Source organism: Eptesicus fuscus, chromosome 8, assembly GCF_027574615.1.
Source record: "Eptesicus fuscus isolate TK198812 chromosome 8, DD_ASM_mEF_20220401, whole genome shotgun sequence".
Classification (NCBI taxonomy): domain Eukaryota; kingdom Metazoa; phylum Chordata; class Mammalia; order Chiroptera; family Vespertilionidae; genus Eptesicus; species Eptesicus fuscus.
In genome coordinates this window covers 14,233,944-14,247,621 of record NC_072480.1, presented here as the reverse complement: position 1 = coordinate 14,247,621, position 13,678 = coordinate 14,233,944, and the positions used below count along the sequence as shown (strand labels likewise).

The 13,678-nt window shown below is 38.9% G+C and overlaps 1 long non-coding RNA gene across 1 annotated transcript; it reads right to left on the bottom strand.

Moving 5' to 3' along the window:
• Positions 1–296: 296 nt before the first annotated feature.
• On the bottom strand, positions 297–13,206 carry LOC129150034 (uncharacterized). The gene is made up of 3 exons (XR_008556814.1): positions 13,059–13,206; positions 11,592–11,798; positions 297–489 (listed from the first exon to the last, which is right to left on the bottom strand). It is a non-coding gene; the product is annotated as an uncharacterized LOC129150034 (long non-coding RNA).
• Positions 13,207–13,678: the final 472 nt, after the last annotated feature.

The following is a 13,678-nucleotide window of genomic DNA, read 5'->3' as shown; positions in this document are numbered from 1 at the left end:
TAAGAAACTGTTGAACTTTTTTCAAAGTGGCTGTACCATTTTGCATTCTAACAAATAATGTGTAAGAATTAATAAGTATACAATGCCACAACTACTCCTCTCACTCTGGTCTCCACCTGGGCTTAAAACAGCCCATGGGACCCTTTTGTGCTCCCTGCTCAGAGTGACCTGTGGTCATCACACATCCCTTTGTTTTTGCCCCCTTCAGGGCAGCGCCTCTGCACAGCCAACTGGGAGACACCACTAGGGATGGAGGAGGTCTCCGAAATTTGAAGAAAGCAAACTGATATTTGTGGAACACTTACTCAACATGCTTTACTAGTAGATGGATACCGACTTTAATTGTGGAAACGGAGACACTGAGCACATCAGATGGGTAGACGTTCAGTATCCAAGTGACTAGCAGATTATCAGCTACATCAAGGACCTTGAAGTTACTCCAAATAGCGTGGATCTTCTCCTTTTACATTATTTGGAGAGTGCAGATACCTATGAATGGGAGAAATGGCGGCAGAATAGGCAGACCTGTCGTGCACCTCCTCCTTGGGTCAGACTGGAAATAAAACTAAAGTGGGGAACATACACCCAGAACTACCAACTGAGATCCAGCTGAGGAGGAAATTTAAATAAAGGAAGGACAGAAAACATCTGGAGACGGGCAGGAAGGGCAAGGTTACATTACAAGAGTAATTGACCCAGCTTCCAGGGGCGGCAGCCGCTCAGGCCAAGAGTCCTGGATTTCATTCCAGTGAAGGGCATATGCTGGGGTCGCCAGTAGGGGGCATGTGGGAGGCAGCTGATCAATGATTCTTTCTCATCATTGATGTTTCTCTCTCTCCTGTCCTCTTAGAAAGCAATAAAAAACAAACTAATAAATAAAAAGATAGAGGCCTAAAACCCAGGCTGGGTTCTGCAGCTGTGAGCACCAGAGCCAAGAACTGGCCCACATTACATTCATCCATGAAAGGTGGCAGGGCTGCTGGCGAAGGCAGAGCCTGGAGCTGGTAGACTGGACTCGATTGGAGAGAAAGCCTAGTTTCATTGTTTTGTTTTTAAACCCAGAGCACAGGAGTTGTCATTTGCAGCTGTTCACCCAAAGCTTTGGTGGAGGGAGGGAGACACAGACTGGAGGTGCCTGAGGGGCTGGGGTGGGAAGCACTGCAGGGAGACTTGGAAAAGCAGCAGCCAGGAGTATTAGGTTTTAGGCCCCAAAACCGAAATGGCCATTTTACCTGAGAAGAGCTAGCTGCTCCCAGTAGCTGCAGGGCAGGAAAAGAAAAAAAAACAAAACTCCTTAGGTGATACAGCCTGTCCTACCCTCAGGAACCCTGCATGCCACACCCTGCATTTTGACCTTTTGAAACAGAAGCAAAGACCAACTCTACAGGTTTGAACAGTCTCAGGAGCCCTCAGTGATTGGATTGGTGGATGGGCCATCAGCTCCCCTGGGAACCTGACTGGTACTTCCCCTGCACTGGAGAGCTGATAAAAACTCCAGGTTCCCAGCCTACCCCAATGGTCTCTATACAAGGAACTGTGTCTGGCGGAGTAATATTTTGGGCCACTCGTGGAGGAGTAACTCAGGTAGAGAGAAACACACCCGTCATGTTCCCTGAAAGCTAAATAGCAGCTCCCCCACCTAAAGTCCTTTCAGAAACAGACTTGTGGACTAAAGGAGCCACATGCTAACCTGACAAGCTCAGGGGTGGCCTGCGTGGCAGTCTTGCAAACTCAGAGACCTAAAATAACCACAAAAGATAGTTTGAAAATTAAATATTTAACTACAAACAGGTTATAGTGGGTAGTCATGTCCTAGGCCGATATTTTCCCTGACAAAGATCAACTTAGATCTTTACTGAGCCCATTTGCCTTTTTGCCTCTAAGATAACATATCTGTGAGATGTCTGGGTAACCTGTAACTTCCTTTTTACCCCGGGCCCCTCAGGGCACAACAAATGGCACCAGGACATTCCCTCATTGTTATTGTTATCAAGTTAATTGTCAACTGTTAATTACGTTAAAGTATCCTGTATCCATCTCTGTAAAAGAAGCACATGCCCATCATTTCACTTTTTACCCTATCCCAGAGGTTTCCCCGCTTTGCTTTGTCCCACCTCCTTAATCTGTCACCAATGAATTTCAAGTAACTCACCTAAGTCCCTTTCCTTTGATTGCAATGTATAAATATAGATGTAACCCTCCATTCTCCGGAGCATTATCTCAATTCATTGAGGTTCTGCTTCCCGGCATATGTCGACAGTTTGGCTCAAACTCACAAAAATTCTTTACAGGTTTCAATGGGTTTTTTTTACGTTAAAAGACTTTTGAGTGGTTAAGATTGACAGCTGGCTAGCAGGCAAAGGCAGGCAAAGGAGAAACCTGGGAAACCAGGGAAGTGTGTTGACCCAGCCCTGTGCCCCATGCTGCTAACAAACCTATGCTAGAGGGCAGATTGGACCCTCCTGCTTGTAGCCAAGGCCTCTGGAGAAAGACACACATGGTGGATCAGTGGATCACTCAGAGCTTCAAGAAAGTTGCTAAAAGCCAAAGGGGGACAGTTCCTGACAGTGGTTAGCAACTAAGTACCTCACAGGAAGCCCAGAATTGGCAGACAGAAGAGAAGAGTCAGATCCAAAGGGAGCTCTCATGGGGCACTAAACTCTGCTTAAATGAATGCCACTTCATTTTTTTTTCTTCTTTTTTTTTTCTTTTTCTCCTCCCCCCGCCCCCCGGCTTTTTTCTTCTCCTTTCTTTTGTATTTTTCTCTTTTATTCTTTTTAAATTTATCTTTTTTATCTATCTGATTTATTGATTTGTTATTAGTCTAGTCTCTGTTGTTTCATTCATATATATATATATAATTTTTCTCTTCCCTTTTCCTACTCAAATTTTTTTTTTTTTCTATTTTTTTCCCTCTTTTCTTTTTCTCTACTTTTTCTCCTGCTTTCTCATCTTTTTTCCTTTTCTTATTTTAGGTCTATCTGTTTTCTCCTCTAATTTCCTTTCAAATGTTTTTTTTTTCTTTTTTCTTTTTGTCCTCCTTTATTTTAAACCATTTTTCTTCCCTTATTTCCCTAATTCTTTATTATTATTTTCTTTATTTCAGCTCTGCATCTACATATTCCTTCAGTCCCCTCTTTTTTGTTGTTGTTTTTGTTTGTGCTTTTTTTGTTTGTTTTACTTCATCTTTGTATTTTTTCTTTATTTCTCTTTTTCTATCATTTGTGCTCTCTTTTCTCTTTCCTAATTTTCTATCTCTGGCAGTTGCTTTTGTTGGTGCTATAGGGGTCTTGTGTATGTTTTTGTTTTATTTCCTATTTTGTTGTGTTGTATTTTGTTCTGTTTGGTCAGCACCTCCACACAGCTCACATGATGTGGTCAGGGGTGAGCAACATCCTCAGCCAGGCTGAGAAGAAACTCTATCCACGTGAACAGGACAATAACATTCAAGACCCAACTAAAACAGGAGAGCCCAAATAACCCAAGTAAGGGGCGTTCCTAGAGCACCCAGCTCAGAAGAACTAAGAGACTACACCATTGGGTCCCACAAAACACCTACTATATAAGACCATCCCACAAAGTCTAGGAGACACAGCAATTTGATATAATACATAGAAATAAAAACAAAGGGGCAGCAAAAATGGGGAGAAAAAGAAACAAGCCCCAAATGAAAGAAAATGAGAAAGTGCCAGAAAAGGAACTAAATAAAATAGAGGCAAGCAATTTGTCACATAAAGAATCCAAAGTAATGGTAATAGGGGGTTCAAACAATTCAGTGAGAACTACAAGCAACTTAATGAAAATTATAAGGAACTTAATGAGAATTATAAGGGACTTAATAAGAGCTTTACCAACTTGAAAAGAGAGGTTGAAATATTAAATAAGAATCCATTGGAAATGAGGAACAACATAGCTGAAATAAAGAACATTCTGGAAGGATTCAACAGTAGACTAGAAGAAGGTGAGGACCTAATAAGTGAATTAGAAGACAAGGTGGGGAAAACCAACAACAACACCCATTCAGAGAAGCAAATGGAAAAATAAATCAATAAATAAAAAGCAAGAGGAAAGTCTAAGGGAGATTTAGTACAACATAAAAAGTAACACCATTCACATTTTAGAGGACCAGAAGGAGAAGAATCTGAGAAAGGAATAAAGAACCTGCTTGAAGAAATAATGGCAGAAAATTTCTGAACCTGGTGAAGGAAAAAGAAACTCAAGTTCAGGACACCTAGAGAGTTCCAATCAAAATGAACCCCAAAAGACCCACACCTAGGCACATAACAATTAAAATGGCAAACATAAAAGATAAAGAATCTTAAAGGCTGCAAGAGAGACAGAAAGTAACCTAAATGAAGCTCCCATTAGCCTGTCAGCTGACTTCTCAATTGAAACACTTCAGGCCAGAAGGAAATGGCATAAGCATATAAAGTAATGAAAACCAAGGGACTGAACCCAAGACTACTATATCTAACAAGGCGATCATTCAAAATCAATGTGAAATTAGGAGCTTCACATACCAAAAAAAAAAAAAAAAAAAAAAGGCTAAAATAATTTATTATGAGCAAACCAGCACTGCAAGTAATGCTAAAGGGACTATTGTAAGAAGAAAAAATAGAGGGAAAAACAAAGAACACAGGCATAAAGAATAAGAATGGCAACAAATAGGTACCTATCAATAACAACCTTAAATGTAAATGGCTTAAATGGTCCAATCAAAAGACATAGGGTAGCTGAATGGATAAGAAAACATGACCCATATATATGCTGTTTATAAGAAACTCACCTCAGAACAAAAGATTCACACAGAATGAAAGTGAAGGGATGGAAAAAAAATTAAGCAAATGGAAATAAAAAAATATCTGGGTAGTATATCTGACAAAATAGACTTCAAATGAAAGCCAAAACAAGAGACAATGAAGGCCATTTCATAATACTAAAGGGACTAATAAAAAAAGAAGACATAACTCTAGAAAACCTATATGTACCCAATACAGGAGTATCCAAATGTGTATATAGAAAAAAATCTAGAGAATTTTAAGGGAGAGATAGATAGCAATACAATCATAGTAGAGTTCATTACCACCCCACTGACATTGCTGAAGAGATCTTCTAGACAAAAAAAAAAAAAAAAAAATCAACAAGGAAACAGCAATCCTAAATGACATATTAGATCATATGGAATTAATTGACATTTACAGAATATTTCACCCCAAAGCTACAGAATATACATTCTTCTCAAGTGCACATGAGACATTCTCAAAGACAGACCACATGTTAGGATACAAACTAAGTCTCTATAAGTTCAAGAAAACTGAAATCATATCAAGCATCTTCTCATATGACAATGGCATAAAATTAGAAATCAATTACAATAAAAAACCCCACAAAAACATTCAAACACATGGTGACTAAATAGCATGTTATTAAACAATGAAGGGGTTACCAAAGAGATCAAGAAAGAAATCAAAAACTTCCTGAAAACAAATGAAATTGAATATACAACAACCTAAAATCTATGGGGCACAGTGAAAACTGTCTCGAGAGGGAAGTTCATAGCACTATAGGCCTACCTTAAAAAACAAGAAAAACTTCTAATAAACTATCTAACCCTACAACTTAAAGAATTAGAAAGAAAACAACAAGAAAAGCCCAGAGTAAATAGAAGGAAGGAAATAATAAAGTTCAAAGTGGAACTAAATGACATAGAGACAAAAACAAACAAACAAACAAACAAAAACTCCAAAAGATCAAGAAACCAAGAGGTGGTTCTTTGAAAAGATAAACAGGATTGATGAACCTTTAGTCAGACTCATCAAGATACAAAGAGAAAGGACCCAAGTAAACAAAATCAGAAACAAAGGAGGTGAAGTAACTACTGATCCCACAGAAATGCAAAGAATTGTAAAAAATACTATGATATTCCAACAAGCTAGACAACCTGTACAAAATGTACATATTACTAGAGAAATAAAATATTCCAAAACTTAATCAGGAAGAACCATAAAACCTGAATAGATCGATAACTACTGATTAAATTGAAGCAGTAATTAAAAAAAAAAAATACCCAGCAAACAAAAGCCGGGTCCAGATGGCTTCAGTGGGTAGTTTTACTAAACATTCAAAGAAGAACTAGCACCTATTTTCCTCAACTTACTCCAAAAAATACAAGAGGAAGGAACACTGCCAAGCTCTTTTTACAAGTCTAGCATTAGCCTAATTCCAAATCCAGTTGAAGACATTACAAAGAAAGAAAATTATAGGCCAATATCCATGATGAAAAATAGATGCTAAAATCCTCAACAAAATATTAGCAAATCAAATCCAGAAATACATTAAAAAGATCATACAACATGAGCAAGTGGGATTTATTCCAGGGAAGCAAGGCTGGTACAATATTCTCAAATCAATAAATGTGATACATCACATAAACAAATTGGAAGCCAAAAATCACATGATAATATCAATTGACTCAGAAAAAAGCATTCGACAAAATCCAACACCCTTTTTAGATAAAAACTCTCAGGAAGTCGGAATAGAGGGGTCATACTTCAACATAATAAAGGCCATATATGACAAACCTGCAACCAATATCATACTCATTGGGCAAAAACTGAAACCATTTCCCTAAGAACAGGAACAAGACAGGGATGTCTACTTTCACCACTCTTATTCAAGACTAGAGGCCTGGTGCACAAATTCGTGCATGGGTGGGGTCCCTTGGCCTGGCCAGTGATCAGGGCCTATTGGGGCCGATCGTGGTAGCCACAGGGACCACAGGAGGTTGGCCGGCCATGGGAAGTTGGCTATGGGAGCGCACTGACCACCAGCAATGTCTGCCTCCTGGTGGTCAGTGCGCATCATTGCTACTGGCCGGTTGTCTGGTTGTAATGTTCGCTTAGACTTTTATTTATATAGATAGTAATGGAAGTCCTAGAAATATAGATCAGACAAGAGGAAAAAAATAAAAGGCATCCAAATTAGAAAGGAGGAAGTAAAACTCTCATTATTCACAGATGACATGATATTGTACATAGAAAACCCTAAAGACTCCACCAAAAAACTCCACTAGATTTAATAAATAAATTTGACAATGTAGCAGGATACAAAATTAGCATCCCATAGATCTATGGCATTTTTATACAATAATAATTAATGCTCAGAAAGAGAAACTAAACAAATAACCCCATTCACCATTGCAAAAAAAAAAAAAATTAAGATACTTAGGAATAAACTTAACCAAGGAGGTAAAAGATCTGTACTCAGAAAACTACAGGAGGTTGAAAAAGAAAGAGGACGATATAAACAAGTGGAAGAATATACGGTGTTCATAGATTGGTGGAATCAACATTATTAAAATGTCCATACTATACCCAAAGCAATCTATACATTTAAAGTGATCCCTATTAAAATACCAACAGCTTATTTCACAGATCTAGAACAAACACTCCAAAAATGTACATGGAACAAAAAATTACTTCGAATACCCACAGCAATCTTGAGAAAGAAGAGCAAAGTTGAAGGAATCACAATACCAAATATCAAGTTATACTAGGAAGCCACTGTACTCAAACAGCCTACCACTGTATACTGTACTTACAAGAATAGGTACATAGATCAATGAAACAGAACAGAGAACCCATACATTGACCCAAGCCATTATGCTCAATTAATATTTGACAAAGGAGGCAAGAGCATACCATGGAGTAAAGACAGTCTCTTTAATAAATGGTGTTGGGAAATTTGGACAAGTACATGAAAAAAAAAAAGAAAGAAACTAGACCACCAACTTACATCATACACAAGAATAAATTCAAAATGGATAAAAGATTTAAATGTAAATTGTGTAACTATAGAAATCTTAGAAGAAACCACAGGCAGCAAAATCACAGACATATCTCATAGCAATATATTTACCTATACATCTCCTAGGACAGTGGTCGGCAAACTCATTAGTCAACAGAGCCAAATACCAACAGTACAACGATTGAAATTTGAGAGCCGAAAACCGACTTCGGCGCATGGGCCATGAAGTTTCAATCGCACTGTACGTGCGTGCCAGCACGTGGTATTTTGTGGAAGAGCCACACTCAAGGGGCCAAAGAGCCACATGTGACTCACGAGCCGCAGTTTGCCGACCACTGTCCTAGGACAATGGAAACTAAGGAGAATTTTTTTTTTTATAAAGGGACTACATCAAAATAAAAAGCTTCTGCACAGCAAAAGAAACCATCAACAAAACAATAAGAGAGCCCACTTCATGGGAGAACATATTTGTTAACGTTATATCCGATAAGGGTTTAATCTCCAAAATTTACAGGGAACTCATACAACTTAACAAAAAAAAGATAAACGATCCAATCAAAAAATCCAAGAGATGCAAATCAAAACGACAATGAGATACCATCTCATACCTGTCAGAATGGCTATCATCAACAAATCAACAAACAACAAGTGCTGGCAAGGATGTTGAGCAAAAGGAAACCTCATACACTGCTAGTGGGAATGCATATTCATGCCGCCACTGTGGAAAACAGTATGGAGTTTCCTCAGAAACTTAAAAACGGAACCCCCATTTGACCCAGTGATCCCACTTCTAAGAAACCTGAAACACCAATCTAAAAGAACTTATGTACCCCTATGTTTATAGCAGCACAATTTACAATAGCTAAGATTTGGAAACAGCCTAAGTGTCCATCAGCAGATGAGTGTATTAAAAAGCTGTGGTACATTTACACAATGGAATATTACACTGCTGTAAAGAAGAAAGAACTCTTACCATTTACAACAGCATGGATGGACCTGGAGAGTATTATGCTAAGTGAAATAAGCCAGTCAGAGAAAGATAAGTATCACATGATCTCATTCATATGTGGAATCTAATGAACAAAATAAATTGAATGAAATACATCTAGAAACATAGAAGGATGGAACAGACTGACAAATTTCAGAAGGGGTGAGGGGAGGACAGGAGAGAGGTTAACTGGGGAATTTATATGCATATATGCATAGCGCATGGACACAGACAATAGTGTGGTAAAGGCCTAGGAGGGGTGAGTCTGGGGTGGGAAGTGGTCAATGGGAAAAGAAAACAAAACAAAAGGGATATCTGTAATACTTTCAACAATAAAGACAATTAAAAAAAAAGAGTTAATAATACTTGAAACATCAGAGCTAGAAAAAAAAGAAGAAAAGATATATCAAATAAGAAAAATACACATTTTCCCAATGGGATATTATCAAAGTAGACTTAAATAGCATATAAGCATGTCTTTTTTTTTAAAGTATTTTATTGATTTCAGAGAGGAAGTGAGAGGGAGAAAGAGATAGAAACATCAATGATGACAGAGAATCATTGATCAGCTGCCTCCTGCATGACCTCTACTGGAGATCAAGCCTGAAACCCAGGCATGCACTCTGACCCCGGGAATCCAACTGTGACCTCCTGGTTCATAGTTCAATGCTCAACCACTAAGCCACACTGGCAGGATCATATAAGCATTTCTTAACATGTAGCACAATAAATTATTGCAACATAATATCCTATGTAATAAAAGCCTAATATGCAAATTGTCCCTTTGACCAGGAGTTCGACCACTCGCTATGACATGCGCTGACCACCAGGGGGTGGCACGGAACATGGTGGGCGTCGGTGATGAGGCACTGGCAGCGAGCAGCAGTGGAGGTGCTGCCAGCCCCAATTGGCTTCCAGATGAGTCAGGCCATAGCTGCCAGGGCCGCAGGGGCCAGTCAGGCTCACCATGGGTTTGCACAGGAGTCGGTCAGCTAAAGTCAGCTGGGAGAGAGCGCGCTGTCTGCCTGGCTTCCATGCAGCATCGCTAGGTGGCCCAGAGGCCCACACTGCGCCCCAGTCTGCGGCGTCTAGCTGCACTTACCGATCTCTGTGTGGGGACTTGGGAGCCATGACTCAGACAGAGGGGGACTTGTGGGGGCCGGGGGCCCAGGTGCTGCCCAAGGCTCAGAGGTCAGCTGGGACCTGCCCTTCTACACCAGACACTTGAGCTTTGATTGCCGCCCAGGCCCAGGGACTGCACCGTGCACAAATTTCGTGCACCCGGCCTCTAGTAAAATAATTCTGGTTTGTCTGCATCTTTGCAACAACTTGTTTTGGTCCATTTAAAAAATTTAGACATTGGAATAACTGTGTAGTGGCATGTCATTGGTGCAGTAGAAACATTGTTCTGACATAACCTATTATAAGCTTCTTAGAATTAGAATCCATTACCTTAATTTTTGAAGAATATTTTTACAAATACAAAATTTATATGGTGTATGTTATTTTCTTGAAGTACTTTAAAGATACTTCATTGATTTTTGTCTTTTAATTTTTCTGCTGTGGAGACAACAGTCTTATTATTACTCCTTTAAGGGTGGTATGTCTTTTTTTCCTATACCTGTTTTGTCATTTTTGTCATTGTTTTCAGAAGTTTTATTATTATTATGTGCTTATGTATGATTTTCTCTTTATTTATACTGTTTGGAATTTGTTGGACTTCTTATATCAATGATTTGATCTCTTTCACCATTCTTTAAAAAATTCCACAGCCATTATCTCTTCAAATTTTACTTCTTCCCAGACTCTTTCTTATCTACTACTGGGACTCCAGTTACATGAATTTTAGACCTGTTAATCTCTTGTATTAGGTTATTTTCTCTATTTTATCTACCTCTGTATTTGTACACCTCCATTTAGATATTTTCTTCTGTTTTTCACTGTTTTTTGACTCAGCTATTAAATTTATCCTTTGATTTCTTAACTAGTGATTATTTGTATTCTGTTTTTCCATTTCCTCATTGGTTGTAATTTCCATTATTTCTGAATTCTCCCTCTTGTTATTTAATCCCTCAAATATATTAACTATAGTTATTAAAAGTCTATGTCTGATAATTTAGGAAATAGGCTTTATAATAACTGTCCTGTTTTTGTTTCTATTATTTGATTTTTTTCTTGATTTTCTGTCAATATTTGTATTTTATCTATACTTGTTAGTTGTTGTTTTGTGTTTTTCAAGAAAATTGCAAGTAAAATTTTAATTTAAGAAACTGAGTTCATCATTTATAAATACACTAAAACATAATCAATGCAAAGTTGATTAATAATAGGTATGGCATTTTAATGAAACAATTTTTCTAAAAAGTCATTGGTGAGTGACTTGTTTCACCCAGAGTATTTAATTGGTATGAAATAAGAAAATGAACAATTTTTTTGATGTTGAAGCAAAAATTGTGAAGACATATTGTTAAAAATATCTGACAAATGACACTTCATTCTGATGTTCTTGGGATTCTAAAATACCTGTGATGGCTGAACATTTCCTATTACACACACAAAAAATCAAAGCACCTAAAGCTATTCTTACAATTGTAAAATAACAATCTTCTCCTGTGTTAACAAACAACTTCTAAAAAGAATTTTATACATAATTTGATCAAATTTGGGGTCACTACATAAATTTCAAAAGATAGCTTCAAAGTATAGAGACACTAAGTCAGAGGCATGGAGGTTTGCTCACTAGGACTGCTGTAAATGTGCCATGTTATGAACTAACAACAGGCAGCAAGGAGCTCACCATCAACAGTCGGGACATCTCCTAGTTCACCGGCCATGTGAAACCTGAATGCAGAAACAAGAAATGGGAAAGTTCTTCTTATCAATCACCATATAACTGACATGTCATGATACATCTAAGTTTACTTTTGTCTTCAATGGCCGTGTCTCTGTTGTAGTAAACAGTTATCTTCCAGAACATTCTCTGCACTCCTCACACACTTCAGAACTGCAATTAAAAACCGCTCAGTCAGGATGGCTTCAATTACACCTCCTATTTACAGATTTTATTTGACAGCCACAAAAACGGTTTTGTTGCTATTAAAGCAATTTTTAACTATAAAACAGTACCTGATTTGTATTTTTTACAAAATTGAATAAAAGCCCACAGAATAAAATTGTTTACATCTTCTCTGTCATTCTAGTAAAACAAATCACTAGCTCCAAAATTTTAAACAACTGTACAGTTATGGATTAAAACTAATCACCATATTTCATAATTGATGAGACAGGCTATTTTAGTGGACTTCTTAAACAACACACTGAGATACCTGGACTGAAGGACTAGAAGGAAGGCACATGTAGACATTATGGTGAGACCTGGAAGGGAAATTCAGCATAGACCTGAGAGTGTCTAGACTGAGGTCTGCGATAGCTCCTCCAACTGGGGTAAGTCACCAGCCTTGGGACAAACAGCTGGTGCCTAATGAGCAGTAATATCTTTAGCGTAGTGGCACCATTGTAAGTTTCAATACTGAAAGTACATTAAGGGAAGATTCACTTTCAAAATGATAAGTTTTTCAAAATGTCCCATCATGAGCCTGGATTGGTCAAAGCTACCGTTCTCAGTGGATGTGGTAAACAGTTTTTCTGAAAGGATCAGCCCAAAACTCTGACGGAAGTTCAGGGACTCCGCCAGGCTGACTTCTTAGGTTCCAGTAGGTAAACGGATCAACTCTGTGTACAGCAATTCCTCCTCCAGGTATCTGAGCACCATAGCTTCAGGCACCTTCATCTTTTCTCTCAGGCCATTATTTTTATTTTTATTTTTTAAAAATATATTTTTATTGATTTCAGAGAGGAAGTGAGAGGGAGAAAGAGAAACATCAATGATGAGAGAGAATCATTGATCAGCTGCCTCCTGCATGTCCCCCACTGGGGATCGAGCCTGCAACCCAGGCATGTGCCCTTGACTGAAATTGAACCTGGGACCCTTCAGTCCACAGGTCGATGCTCTATCCACTGAGCCAAACCAGCTAGGGCTTGGGCCATTATTTTTATCTTAGCGATGAGTGACCACAGGTTCTCCTTCCCACCGGAGTCTTTCCATGGAGACCGTAGATCACACCCATTGGAGACAGGTGTGTCCTCTGGGATAGAATCCAGCATTTCTAGTTACTTAATTAAATCCTGCTTATGCTGCTCTACTTCTTCCTCAGAGAACAAGGAGGCTTTGTAATGAGGGTCCAACAGTGTAACAAAGATGTACCTGGGTTCATGGAGGGTGGCAGACAGTTGGTGGTGAAGTCCTTCAAAGACTTCAGCATGGTGTCAATGCCCATAGTCTCCTCAAACAGCATCTCAATTTTCCTGTTCAAGATGTGGATCATTGGGATGATCTGGCTGAGGGTGGACATGTGGCTACTCACCTCCCAACTCACAGCATCTGAAGAGCTTCATTGTGACACATAGACTGCATGACCTCCCATTGGTCACAACTGATCAGTTCTCTGAAATTACACTCAATTGGCATCTCGTTAATTGCCCTCTTTTGTTCAATGAGTTGTTTGAGCATATGAAATGATGTGTTCCATTTGAATGGGATGTCCTGAATAAGATGGGGCAGTGGCCATTCATACTCCTGAAGCAATGTGAATTTCTCTTTTGCTTTGCTTGTTAGTTTTGATTGAGTGTTGGGCATTGTCTTTGGAATATTATAGATATACTAGTAGCCCTGCGCACAAATCCGTGCGCCAGTAGCTCTCTGTGGGGCCTGGCTGCTCCACGCCCACTGCCCAGAGGCTCTTCTCGGCCCAGAGGCCCATCCGCAGTCGGGGGAGGAATGCTTGCCTCATCACCAGGGTGATGATGCAAGCGTTCCCCCCACCA